The sequence below is a fragment of the Podarcis liolepis genome, assembly GCF_965112155.1.
Source record: "Podarcis liolepis genome assembly, chromosome: 4".
NCBI lineage: Eukaryota > Metazoa > Chordata > Lepidosauria > Squamata > Lacertidae > Podarcis > Podarcis liolepis.
Genome location: NC_139558.1, coordinates 5749006 through 5761563, shown reverse-complemented (window position 1 = coordinate 5761563; position 12558 = coordinate 5749006). Strand labels below are relative to the sequence as shown.

General features: G+C 40.1%; 1 long non-coding RNA gene across 1 annotated transcript; it reads left to right on the top strand.

Moving 5' to 3' along the window:
* Window positions 1–5779: 5779 nt before the first annotated feature.
* On the top strand, window positions 5780–10659 carry LOC310706121. Its single transcript, XR_014525700.1, has 2 exons — window positions 5780–5892; window positions 10338–10659. It is a non-coding gene; the product is annotated as an uncharacterized lncRNA (long non-coding RNA).
* Window positions 10660–12558: the final 1899 nt, after the last annotated feature.

The following is a 12558-nucleotide window of genomic DNA, read 5'->3' as shown; positions in this document are numbered from 1 at the left end:
ATATGTGACACATATTATTGCCATGTAAAACATGAGTCACCTCTAATTCAATCTTCAGTTCCTTTTCCTTATGTGTGTAGACACAGAAGTATCCTTGGTGATTAGTGAATCATCCTTGCAGGCTCTTTGTTAACATGTCCTCATTAAAGAAACCATTTGTGTTGCTTTCAACGATTCCACAGCATGAAACCTTTTGAGTGAGAAGTTCATTATTAGATATATAGACCTATGGAATCCAATCAGAAGCTGGAGTGGAGCTTCCTATGGAGTTCTGCTAATGATAACATTTACTTTCTTTCCTGTACATTTGTGGAAATGATTTAACTTCCTGGAAATCTGAACATTCTCATTATGCTCTAGTACAAAAACATGTTTAGAAGTATGGAAGCAACGATGCTGGCAATATATGCTTTTCTTTTCCTTTCCATCTCTACCTACCTATGAGGAGTGTGGCTTTTCCCCTCCTTTATTTATTTCCCAGACTTAGAAACTGCCCTTCATTACACTGTAGTCTGAGTATGATTTCCAATACAATACTGTAATACAGGCAATATATAATATATACATCAACACCGACACTAAAAAATTATTTAATATAATATACTACCATACCAAACAGTAATCAAAAGAAGATTAATTATAGACTAAAAGCTTGACACCACTTGAAACCAAGACAGCCCAGTTTATTGTTCCTACAAGGGAATGTGACTGGTGCTGACAAAGTTTCCCCAAATCTTGCCTACAATGTAATTCAAAGTAAATTTGGTAGCTCTTGTTTTGTAGACAACTGAGGGATATTAAGTAGATCAGGTTAGCAAAATTTATTTGGAATCTGTTGATTCGCACCAGTGCTTTTAGACATAATTTCTACCCACTTCTAGGCTAAAAATATTCAAGCCAAACTCATCCCTTTGGGATTTAAAACATTTACAATTCCAGATATTGTAAATTTCCATGTTGTTGTTTGTTGTTGTTTAGTCATTTAGTCGTGTCCGACTCTTCGTGACCCCATGGACCAGAGCACACCAGGTACTTCTGTCTTCCACTGCCTCCCGCAATTTGGTCAAACTCATGTTTGTAGCTTCGAGAACACTGTCCAACCATCTCGTCCTCTGTCGTCCCCTTCTCCTTGTGCCCTCAAACTTTCCCAACATCAGGGTCTTTTCCAGGGAGTCTTCTTTTCTCATGAGGTGGCCAAAGTCTTGGAGCCTCAGCTTCATGATCTGTCCTTCCAGTGAGCACTCAGGGCTGATTTCCTTCAGAATGGATAGGTTTGATCTTCTTGCAGTCCATGGGACTCTCAAAAGTCTCCTCCAGCACCAGAATTCAAAAGCATCAACTCTTCGGTGATCTGCCTGCTTTACAGTCCAGCTCTCACTTCCATAATTACTTCTAAAACTGGTCGAGTTTTGGACAACGGGTCCTAACCCTGACATCCTATGTTGTGAGGAGAATCGAACACAGCCACATCCTTTTACGAAGATTCAGAATGTAGGCATTGTTTCTTCCAGAGGCAACAGACTGTTTGGATCCGACATTTATCAGCTGTGCACTTTCAGAGTGGCACAAAACACCCGAACATACTGAAAAATCCCAATTAACAAATTTATATGCTAATGTCGTTAGCTGAGCTCAAGATCGAGTAATTGATACTGACATATCTGGATTTACACTGCTTTTTAAGCATCTGTGGCCAATTGGCACTTAACTTCTGAGTAATAGAAAACTCTGATAAACTTCAGGAGGAACTCCTCTGAACATAAAAAGCTCCAAACTATAGTAATTTGCCATTCCTTCTGAATGGAGGACTCTTGATTTTAATGAGCTAAGTTCTCCTTTGTTTTTGTGATGCAAAATGTCAAAGAGAAAACCAGCAAAATCCATTACCCATCAAGGGCTAGAAATTGGAACAATAGATTCTGCGAGGAGGTTTGTACATCATTGTTATTGTACAGGTCAAACAATCCTCACGCTGCAGATCTGATATAATAAACGTCTGGTACAGCATTACTGCTCTTGCTATTTCATTCAGCTCAACAATGAATAAATGCTGTTGTCCTGCTGTGGAGGAAGGTTGAAAGACAAGTCAACAATGCACCCATAATTATATTGCCCTTTCTCGTTTCCCATGACAGCTTAATGTTATTCGTTGGTAGGAACAATAGTCAGGGTTTTGTGAGCAACAAGTCTGCACAAATGCTGCTAAGCATAGAATGTGGCATTAGGAACAGCCCTCAACCTGGAATATAGGAAGATGCCTTATACCAGGTCATGTTATTAGCCCAGTAATGTCTACACTGTACATCGTCAACCTATATAATAGCGACTCTGCAAGGTCTCACAGGCAGAGGTCTTTCCCATCACCTGCTACCTGGCCTTTTAAACTGGAAGTGCCAGGAATTGTACCAGAGACCATCTGCGTGGCTTCTCTCCCATGATTACATTATGCCGACGAAAAGTTTGCGACAAGAAATGAATTGGCAGGAGATGCATATTACTGAGAAAGGATGTTTTGGCACATGCTTGCCATTTTCAGTGGCAACCCACAATAGGCACCATGGCTGGCTAGGTTAATGGGCTTGGGGGTGTATGTGTGTTGCTTTAATGTAGTTCCTTTCTATGTATTTTTGTTATGAATAGTTGCATATTTATAACTGCCGTTATTCTTGTTATTTTGCTCTTGACTTTTATTTGTCTGGGAACTGCCTTGATATTTCCTTCTTGAAACGAATGGTGGTATAAATTCTTTTAATAAAAATAATAATGGTGGTACTCAACCTGGTGCTGAATGGGTTTGCAACCCTCCAGTCCAGGGGTGCTTACTGATCTAACTTGGTCATTGGAGACGCAGACTGGAGGACTGCTTTGGCTTATGCACCAGCTGTGGTTCAACCTGGACAGAGATAATCTGCCAGCAATGATCCATACCATGGGAACCTCCAGATTAGACTACTGAAGTTTGCTATATGTGGGTTTGGTTTGAAGAAAGTGCAGTTAGTCCCAAGTATAACTGTTAAACGGGACTGGGCATTTTGCTTGTATTTTGTCAACTGCAGTGGCTCCAAGCAATTTTCAGTCTAAATCTGTCATGGCCTGAGACCAAGACATCGGAAGGATTACTTGTCTCCTCATGAGCCTGCTCATACACTTAGGTCTTGCTTTGATATATCATTTTGGCCCCAGACTTATTTCCTAGGCTGTTTAATCGTTTGGAGGTTGCTTTTGCTAATGTGTTTCATTTTTATTCCTATTTTTATTCCACACACTGTTTTTATATTGCTCCTTTATAAGGTGGTGGTCTATTGGTTTCCTTCCTTCCTTCCGTTTGCCTTACTGTTGTTTTAGTTTCAATTTCAACATGACTACTTCCAGCCATCTACTACTAACGCCTCGGATCACTTGGAGAGATGCATCACTTCCCAAAAGAATCAGCACATGTCAGGAATGGCTTGGGAACAGTCATGGTGGAAAATCAACCACACTGAGGTCTTTGTAAAGTGATCCTCATTCTGTAGAATTGTAAGGGAAGAAGTTCAGACAAAAGAAAGGCAGATTCCATAAAGATCATTAGAGGTTCTGAAGGCTTTTGAAGTGCTGGCTTCTAATTTGTTAAATCCATGAAAAGTTGCAATTGTTTGACACAGGAAAAGCTTGTTGAAGTTCCCTTGAATGAAATGCTTTTGCTGCCTTGCATGGCCACAAGAAGATTCTTCCTTTGTTTCTCATCACTGGCTCCCACTACTTCTCCCACTTCACCACCCAGTAAGTAAAGTTTACAATAAAAGCAGGAATGGGTGGCTGGTGGGAAGGGTAACACTGGGTAACAATTTTTTACTTTTTGAATGTTGTCTAGATTTCTACAACTGATTTAGGGTATTTTTGCACTGCTGAATCAGGAAATGGCATCCGTTTCTCTCCATCAGGTCAGGTTTACTGTAAACTGAATGGTGGGCATTGATAAAGGTAAGTACACGTAAATTGCATGTTGCTTCACCATTTTTCAAACTTCAGGGATTGAACTTCCATTTCTTGGAACTCCTGGAATGCTCAGCGGCAGGGAGGTCTCTCTTCAGAGTCCAACAGTAGTCAGCCATCATGACTGCGTCCCAGCGACCCTGATACCTGGTCTCCATCTCTTTCATGTCCTGATGGAATCTCTCCCCCTGCTCGTCACTCATTGAACCCAGTTTCTCAGGAAACCAGTCCATATGTGAAAATAGGTAGTGCATTTTGATGCTCATGTTGCAGCCCAGGTTTCTGAAAGCAGTCAGCATGTTGTTGACAAGTTCTGCGTAGTTTCTGGCCTTATTGTTGCCCAGAAAGTTCTTCACTACCAGAACAAATGCCTTCCATGCTTCCAGTTCCACTTCGTTCATTGAGTTTCTGAACTCTGGATCTCTGATGAGCTGACGGATCTGAGGACCGTCAAAGATGCCAGCTTTCAACTTCTCCATGGTCAATCCTGGAAAAGCCTGGCACAAGTAAGTGAAGCAGTCACCATCCTTGTCCAGAGCCTTGGTGAACTGCTTGATTAAGCCGAGCTTGATGTGCAGCGGTGGGAAGAGTATTCTGTCTCTGTCCACCAGAGGGTTGTTGATGACGTTCCTTTCTTTGCAAGGCACCAATTCCTCCCGCACAGGCCAGTCCTTCTTCGTGTAATGCTGAGCACGGTCCCTACTATCCCACATGCACAGAAAACATGGGTACTTGGTGAAGCCAGACTGTTGTCCCAACAAAAAGTTCACCATCTTCAGGTCAACACAAATAAACCACTAATGCTGATCATAACCAATTTTCTCCAGCACATACTTCACCGCTTCATAGTTCTCCTTCAGTGTAGTCGAATGAGCCAGGGGTATAGAGGCAAACTGGTTGCCGTTGTGTAGCAGAACACATTTCAGTGATCGCTTGCTGCTGTCAATGAACAGTCTCCAATCTTTGGGTTCGTACTGTGGCACTCCAAGCTTGAGCAGAAGCTGCACAATATCTGCACAGTACACCAAGTCCTTCTCTTCTGAGAAAAAATGGAGGTACTCTTGATGCCTGTTGCGGAAGAAGCTGATGTGAGCACTGTCAGAGAGGAGGTTTTTCCCTTCAATCTGGATGCCAACAGTTCGGCAGAGTCCTTTGACAAGCTGAGGTCGCGAACTAGATCATTCAACTCCTTTTGGGAAAATGGATGTGGAGCATCATCTTCAAGAACCACTTCTTCTTCATGTCCTTCAACACTGGAGGCATCTTCGTCACTAATGTCAGGAAGTTCTCCGAAGATAGGCACTGACATTTCATCACAATGAGCTACTGGACGACGTGCTGATTGACGATCAGGATACTTGAGGCTGCTCCGGTTCTTTCTGTTGATCCCAGCCGCACAAATTTATGGAAGATTTCGAGGTTTTATGACTTCAAACTGACCCCTTTTCGACATAATCACCCAGAACTATCGGACCTGAATACTTCTTGTCATTAAAATAATCATTTCCAATCAAAACAATTATTCGACATGGCATTTTACCCCCACCAACTTCTTCTAAAATGCTCCACACAAGCGTATATGTGAACAAAAACGTAAAAAACTGACATGTGGCCATAGCTCAAGAACTTGACCTGATTGAGCAAAACCAATGTGATTTTTGGATTCAGCGCATCAGATTCGTCCTAAATCAACTGAAAAAATGCAGACAACAAATTTGTTCTTGATCAGTGAATTTAAGGATTAGGATAGCTGGGTGGGTAAGATGGAACCCATGAAAAGTTGTAATTGTTTGACACAGGAAAAGTTTGTTGGAGTTCCCTTGAAAGAAATGCTTTCGCTGCCTTGCATGGCCACAAGAAGATTCTTCCTTCGTTTCTCATCATTGGCTCCCACTACTTCTCCCACTTCGCCACCCAGTAAGTAAAATTTACAATAAAAGCAGGAATGGCTGGCTGGTGGGAAGGGTAGCGGGGTGGGTAAGATGGAACCTACTTATGCTGGCCCTGCAGTATTACTATTCTGTGGTACACAAGCTGACATTCTGTACAGAACACTAATAATCAACTTTTAGTACCTCTTTCTTCCCAGCAGAGTTCCCATCTATTGCAGCTTGGTTAGCTCCCTTGACAATCCTAAAATATTCACTGATGAACCATACCCTTCCATGCTAAATACATACATACATACATACATACATACATACATACATACATAAATGTGTCCTTTCCAGCTGCCTAAATGCAATTGGGTTTCAAGGTCACCATTGTTTTCAGATTTCAGATTTATTCTGAGTTAAATCTTCAGTCTAGGTTTTTCATTGCCTCCTTCCTTCATTGTTTATTTCTTTGGCATTGATTTGGGCATCTCCAGTAATGCATAAAAATAACTTATTATCAGGTTCTTCTTCAGACCTAAGCATAACTATGAAGGTGAAGCTTTTTCTTTAAAACTCTTATTCATAATAACAGTCGCTAGTTACTGCTACAACTGGCTGTTGTCCTTAACTATTGTGCTCAAGCCAACAGAAAATGTCATTATACAATTCAGTATTTGTTGTGTTTGGTTTAGTTGCATGCACTTCGCAAAGTACTGAAACAAGGAAATGAAGGCCTTGTTATGAATTTGTTTTATTACTTTATTTATACAAACAGTTCTATATCAGGAAATCAAGAAAAATATCTTCTCAAAGCAGTGTACATAAAAACATCATGAAAATGATGAAATCAAAAGTAAAAAAAAGTAAAAAAGCATAAAAGGCAAAGTGAAGAAGAACACAAAACTGGGTCATATGGCAAAGTTGTTGTTGTTTAGTCGTTTAGTCATGTCTGACTCTTCATAACCCCATGGGCCAGAGCACGCCAGGCACTCCTGTCTTCCACTGCCTCCCGCAGTTTGGTTAGACTCATGCTGGTAGCTTCGAGAACACTGCCCAACCATCTCGTCCTCTGTCGTCCCCTTCTCCTTGCATAAATAAATAAATAAATAAATACTATTTATTTAGGAACTTTTATACTCTGCAAATAACTGAAGTTATCAAAGCAGCTTACAATATGTTTAAAAGATAAAAATAAATAAATGATACAGTAGTCGCTACAGTAGGGTACGGATCTAAGTGTCCTTGCCTTTGTCATCTGCAGCTGAGTCTTCTGGCCTAGAAAGGTCTCCCTCCTTTCAAGTAGTCTAAAACTAAACACAGAAAACACCTGACTAAGTCAATGAATTTCCACCATATAGATCCTTGTTGTGCTAAATGCCCCATTTCTTGCAGCTGCCCAAGAGATGCCATGAGTTGGCGCTGTTCCTCCAGCAGATCTCAGAGAACAGGCAGGAATGTATGGGTTGGATAGATTGACGGGGAAAATTAGGTACTTAAGAGACCAAAGGTTCATTGAGGACTGGGGGAAATTTGTGGAACATCTGGAAAACATAAGTGAAGGACAGATAACGCTAGTGGGATTTAAAAGAGCACTATGAAAAATGTAGGAATATTGTCTAAAGAGAAATGGAAGTAAGGAGTCAAATAATGTCAATATAAAGTATGAAATGCGTAATTTAAAAAATGACTACGGATGATTTGTGGAGAAGCTGAAGGAAGTCCTAAAGAAAGTAATTTGTGATAATAAGATGTAGAATAGGTCGTTAAATAAATAAATGAAAAGTTGCTCATACTGAGGAGTGGTTTCATTCACACAGATCCCTGACCACTGGTATTTAACTATGTACACAGAACACAATCAGGACAGGTTATGGATCCATCCAGTCCTGGACCCAGCAGTAAATTCTTCTTTTCTTAAACTCAGCATGAAAGAGGAGAGCAGGTGCCAATCCCCTTGGAATGCAGTAATTATCTTCAGTCTAGTGAGCCATAATTACTGTATTCCCTGGGGAGCAGAACAGCCAAACCTGATTATAGCCAAATAAAACCTGTCTAAGTAGAGTCATGATTTCCTTTTTCAATCTGTGGAAGTCCACTAAACCTCAGCTGCAGCTGTTTTCATCTTTTACTCCTTTCCATTATGAATGTAGCTGCCTTGTAAGGAGATATCACTGTTATGTTCTTAAAGATGTGGTTAACCGCAGTGGGATTCTTCTCGGTGAAGGAATGATGAATGCTTGCTTCAAATGTGATATTGAATGTATTTGTTTGAAGATGAACATCTGTTTCATTTCATATTCCTTTCCCCCTACACATCATATATTATGTTTATTAGATGCACGCTTGCCAAGAAACCTATTTATAATCTAAGCAGACAGCACTCTCACTAATTTCAATTTTGTTTAGGTTTTGTTAAGGTATCAGAACTGTATGTAATTTAAGGGTTTCAAGTCATTATGATTTTTCAGTAATCTGTTTAATGATTGAGCTTTAATCAATAAGAATTTGTAACATTTTACAAATTTAGCATCATGGGGCAGTTCCTTCTATTTCAATAAGAGATCATCCATTGTAGAAATAGTTTAGCAAACATGTGGGACTCCAGTGGCACGGCCAATGGCCCCCGGATTTGATTTAAAGTACCTCACAATCGCTTGGTTGTCCAAAATATCTACTTAAAAGCAGGTCAGTAATAAGTGGTTGTGATGGCAAATAATCCATTTGTTGACTGACCAGAGGACATCCCAGAACTCTCAGCAAAGTGTGGCTGTTTTCATGTGGGAACTTACACAGAACTTTCAAGCATGGCCTGACCAGATCAGACCAAGTTCCATGTAGTCCGGCATTCTTTTACCACCACTAGCCAACTAAGAAATTTTTGGATGACCACAATTTGGGCACAAAGGGGAGGGACTTCCCCTGGTGTTTGTCTCCATTATGTTGTATTCAGAATTATACTGCCACTGTAATTCTTATGTGTAATTCTATAGCTTGCACACCGCATTATGAACCTTGAATAGTCCTATTAAATGTATTTAGTGCTGTGCTAAATTTTCATGATGTTCAATTTGCCTTGTGAAAATTGCCACTTTGAAAAGAGCAGAGTTATATGAAAAAAGACCTACCTCCCACTCTTATGCACATTTTTGCACACCCATTCTCAGCTACTCATCCCCTGATCTACTGTTGCTTCAGTACTAAGTGTTTGGTTTTTTTTACTTGAAATTATGTTGTACCGTTACACCGCTTTTCAGCCTGATGCTAGGACTTTATACACAATAAAATATGCCTTTTAAAAACTCTTTCTATTCTGATGACATGCATAAACATCTGGCTTTAAAATAAATTGCAGAGTTAAGAGACTCTCTTTAAAGCCCATTACCAGTTGCAATCCTAAACTTGTATACTAGAGAGTAAGTCTCATTGAACACAATGAAACGTAATCCCATATAATGGTTAGGATTGTGCTGTAAGAAATTTTTAAGACCTGTTGCTTGCTGATGCATACTGTGGAAGGACATTCCGGGCTGACATTTGTGGACAATGTAACTAGTACTCAGATCAATATACATCACCACAAATGTATGTTTGGTATTCGAACTGAGTTTTAATTAAGGTGTGGTTAAATGCTCTCTTGTGAGATAAAGAAATTGTTTTTTTTAAATTGTGAGAGGCAAACCCTTTTGCACCTAATGCTAAGCCAAAGAATGGTCTACTGCAAATGAAGAAACATCTGAACTACTTGAGAGGAGATCATGACCCCTCTGCTGTCCCCACTGGTCCTGCTGCTGCTACACAGCTGTGAGTTAAGCCACGGTTTGGCTCTGCATTACCTCCAAACCCAATGCTTTGTCATTTGTCTCCCCAATGAGTGGTCAGCCGTAGAACAAGCCTTGGCAACTGCTTCTGGCTTGTCTGGAACAAGATAAACCATGAGCCTGGGTTCAGACATAACACTGACTAAGCCAAAGCACATCTTAGCTCACAGCAGTGCAACAGCAGCAGGAATGGAGAAGGAGTAAACTGGCTGTGATTTTCCCTTTAGAAGCCACATGTTTACTTGTTCATGCTAAGCCAGGCTTTGGCTTAGCTTTACACGGAAACCAAATCACTGCAATGCTATCTTGGCTTTTTGCATTTTGTATATAATGCCTGTCACTCAAGTTACTCTGTTTCATAGCTGTGAAACCCTCACTTTAATATAGAACCTGGCCCATCAGCTACTAACTGGAGGGCAAAGTCCACACACACAAATAATCCCACAGAAGTTGGGCATCTTTATGTTTTAGGCTTAGATCCTATGTTTTCTGCTGTAGCTTGAATGAAAGAATATTAACCCACAGATATACATGGCACATATAAGAACTATGGTAGGCCTTGGTTGTGATTGGTTCCTTAATGTTTTAATAAATTAGATTAATTGATGTTAACCAAACTGCTCAGCTAAAACCGCTGTTCTAAATTGCCAATTTTGTCTTCTTCCAGCAGAGAAAATGCCAGCCTTCGTCTGTGCTGTAAAATCTTCTTGTTATAACACGGAAGCAACTCCAGAGCCACTGATATTGTGAAACATCTGGTAACTGCAAGCTGTGAGCTCCTATGAGATAATCACAGGCCTGGAAAATTAGGAGAACTTCCTCAACTCAGTTGTATTTCATGTTTTGTAATACCCCCGAGTGCGGTTACCTCATAATACAGTAATCACTCTGTTTCTGTGCCGTAAATGAAACCGCAGATGCTACTCTCGGGTGTAACGACCACCTCTTAACATAAATAAATGATCAAAGTACCATTATTTTGAACCAAACATATATTTCATGTATACATGTTGATAAATATTGTGGCATATGAGCATCCCTGAGTGAGACATTATTTAGGACATTATTTGGGACCTTATTTACAAGATGTGGAGAAGAGTTGATGAAAGCAGAGGGGAAATAAATCAAATGGGTATTGCAATTTCTATACTGTTTAGGAATTATGATTTGTTTTGCCCTTGTAGACATGCAGAAGATGCCAGAAGACAGTAAACAAAAATGAAGAAGATACATTTTAAAACTCAGAATGAGAGTCTTGCAAGTAATAATTCATGGTTGTGAGCATAAGCTGCTCTGAAGACTATGGACGGAGATGGAAGGGCCAGAGCTTGGTGGAAGAGCTTCTGGTTCAAACCTCAGCATCTCCAGGTAGGGCTGAAAGAGACTCTTGCCTGAAAGAGACTCTGCAGGACTCAGGATAAGGCAACTTCCTATGTTCCTAAGGCAGGGTACACAGGTAACAACAGTTAATGCAATCTTAATCAATGTTTAGATGTGCTGGTATGTATTGGTTACTCAGGGAACTGCTGCAAATAGTTGTGGGAAATTAGGAGCATATTGCAGCAATCACCCAACATCTGTTCTGCTTTCCTAGTTAACAATGTCTAATTATTGAGACATTCATAACTTTGTGGTTCTCTTCTTAATCTGGTCAGACCAATTTTGCTTATTATGTGCGCCAGAATAAGCTTCATACTGCAACTAATAGCACTGAGTTAAGGACTTTTAAGTTCCTTTAATTTTAATGGCAGTTATTTAAATAGAGCTGCAACAAGTGTTTGGCACCAGAAATTGTGATTTTTGTGATGGAGCAATTTTTCTTGAAACACTATTTGATTGTGTAAAAATTCACCTTCCAATGAGCCTGTTCAGCTGTATTGCTGGCCACATGCTGGAAAAGCTGTCTGTGGACAAACGCTGGCTCCCTTGGCCTGAAAGCAGAGATGAGTGCTACACCCCATAGTCGAATTCAACTGGACTTATCTGCCCAGGGTCCTTTACCTTTTTACTACAGTCACAAGCAAAAATGCAACAATTGAGGAACTCCTCATTGCTCAAAAGCATAGCATTAAAATGAACATTGATACTGTCCATATTGCACATTGAAGTTTGACATTATTCCACATATGATGTGGGAAAAATTGAATTGAAACAGCTTAAAATGGAATTGGATCCTGCCCACTTCCTCCCCCCTGGAATGCTAATCTGCAAAAAATGTTGCAAATGTTAATTGGCACGTGTATGCAGCATCTGGTTGCTTTTGCTTAATAGTAAACAGGTATTTTTATATCATTAATTAGTGACTTTATTTAAATATCGTGTTAGAAAATCATATCCACAGTCAACCAGCGAATTTGCTCTTGTTTAACTCAAAGAGTAAAGACAAGCGAAATTGTGCAAACAGCCCTACTTTATTTTTGTCCTAAAAATTAATTTTTCATCGCTGTGTTTTGAAATGGAGAAAAATGTGACATGTTTCAAAGGGCTACTTTATAATTAAGGAAAACATTGGCAAACACACATACACACACATTTGAGGCTGGGGGTGGGCTCTGTAATGTTCAGCTGTAACAAAACAGTCTGCAAACAAGACCACAAGCCAAAACCATTTTTATCCATAAATATTTCACTTTCAGAGCCCCTTAGAGCAGGTTAACTGCTTTAAATATCTGGGACAAGTAATACGGTCAAATAGGTCTTTTCTGGCCCATAGAGACTATATAACAACTAACGCATCTAAAGCAGCCATCCAGATTAGATCCTTATATGCTAAGAATCAGGCTCAGTCAGTGAAGATAGCTTTGAGACTCTTCCAAATGAAAGTCCTCCCCCTTCTTTTGGTGGGCATCTCTTTAGGCTCCCGTAGGGATTTTTTGAAATTGGATTCT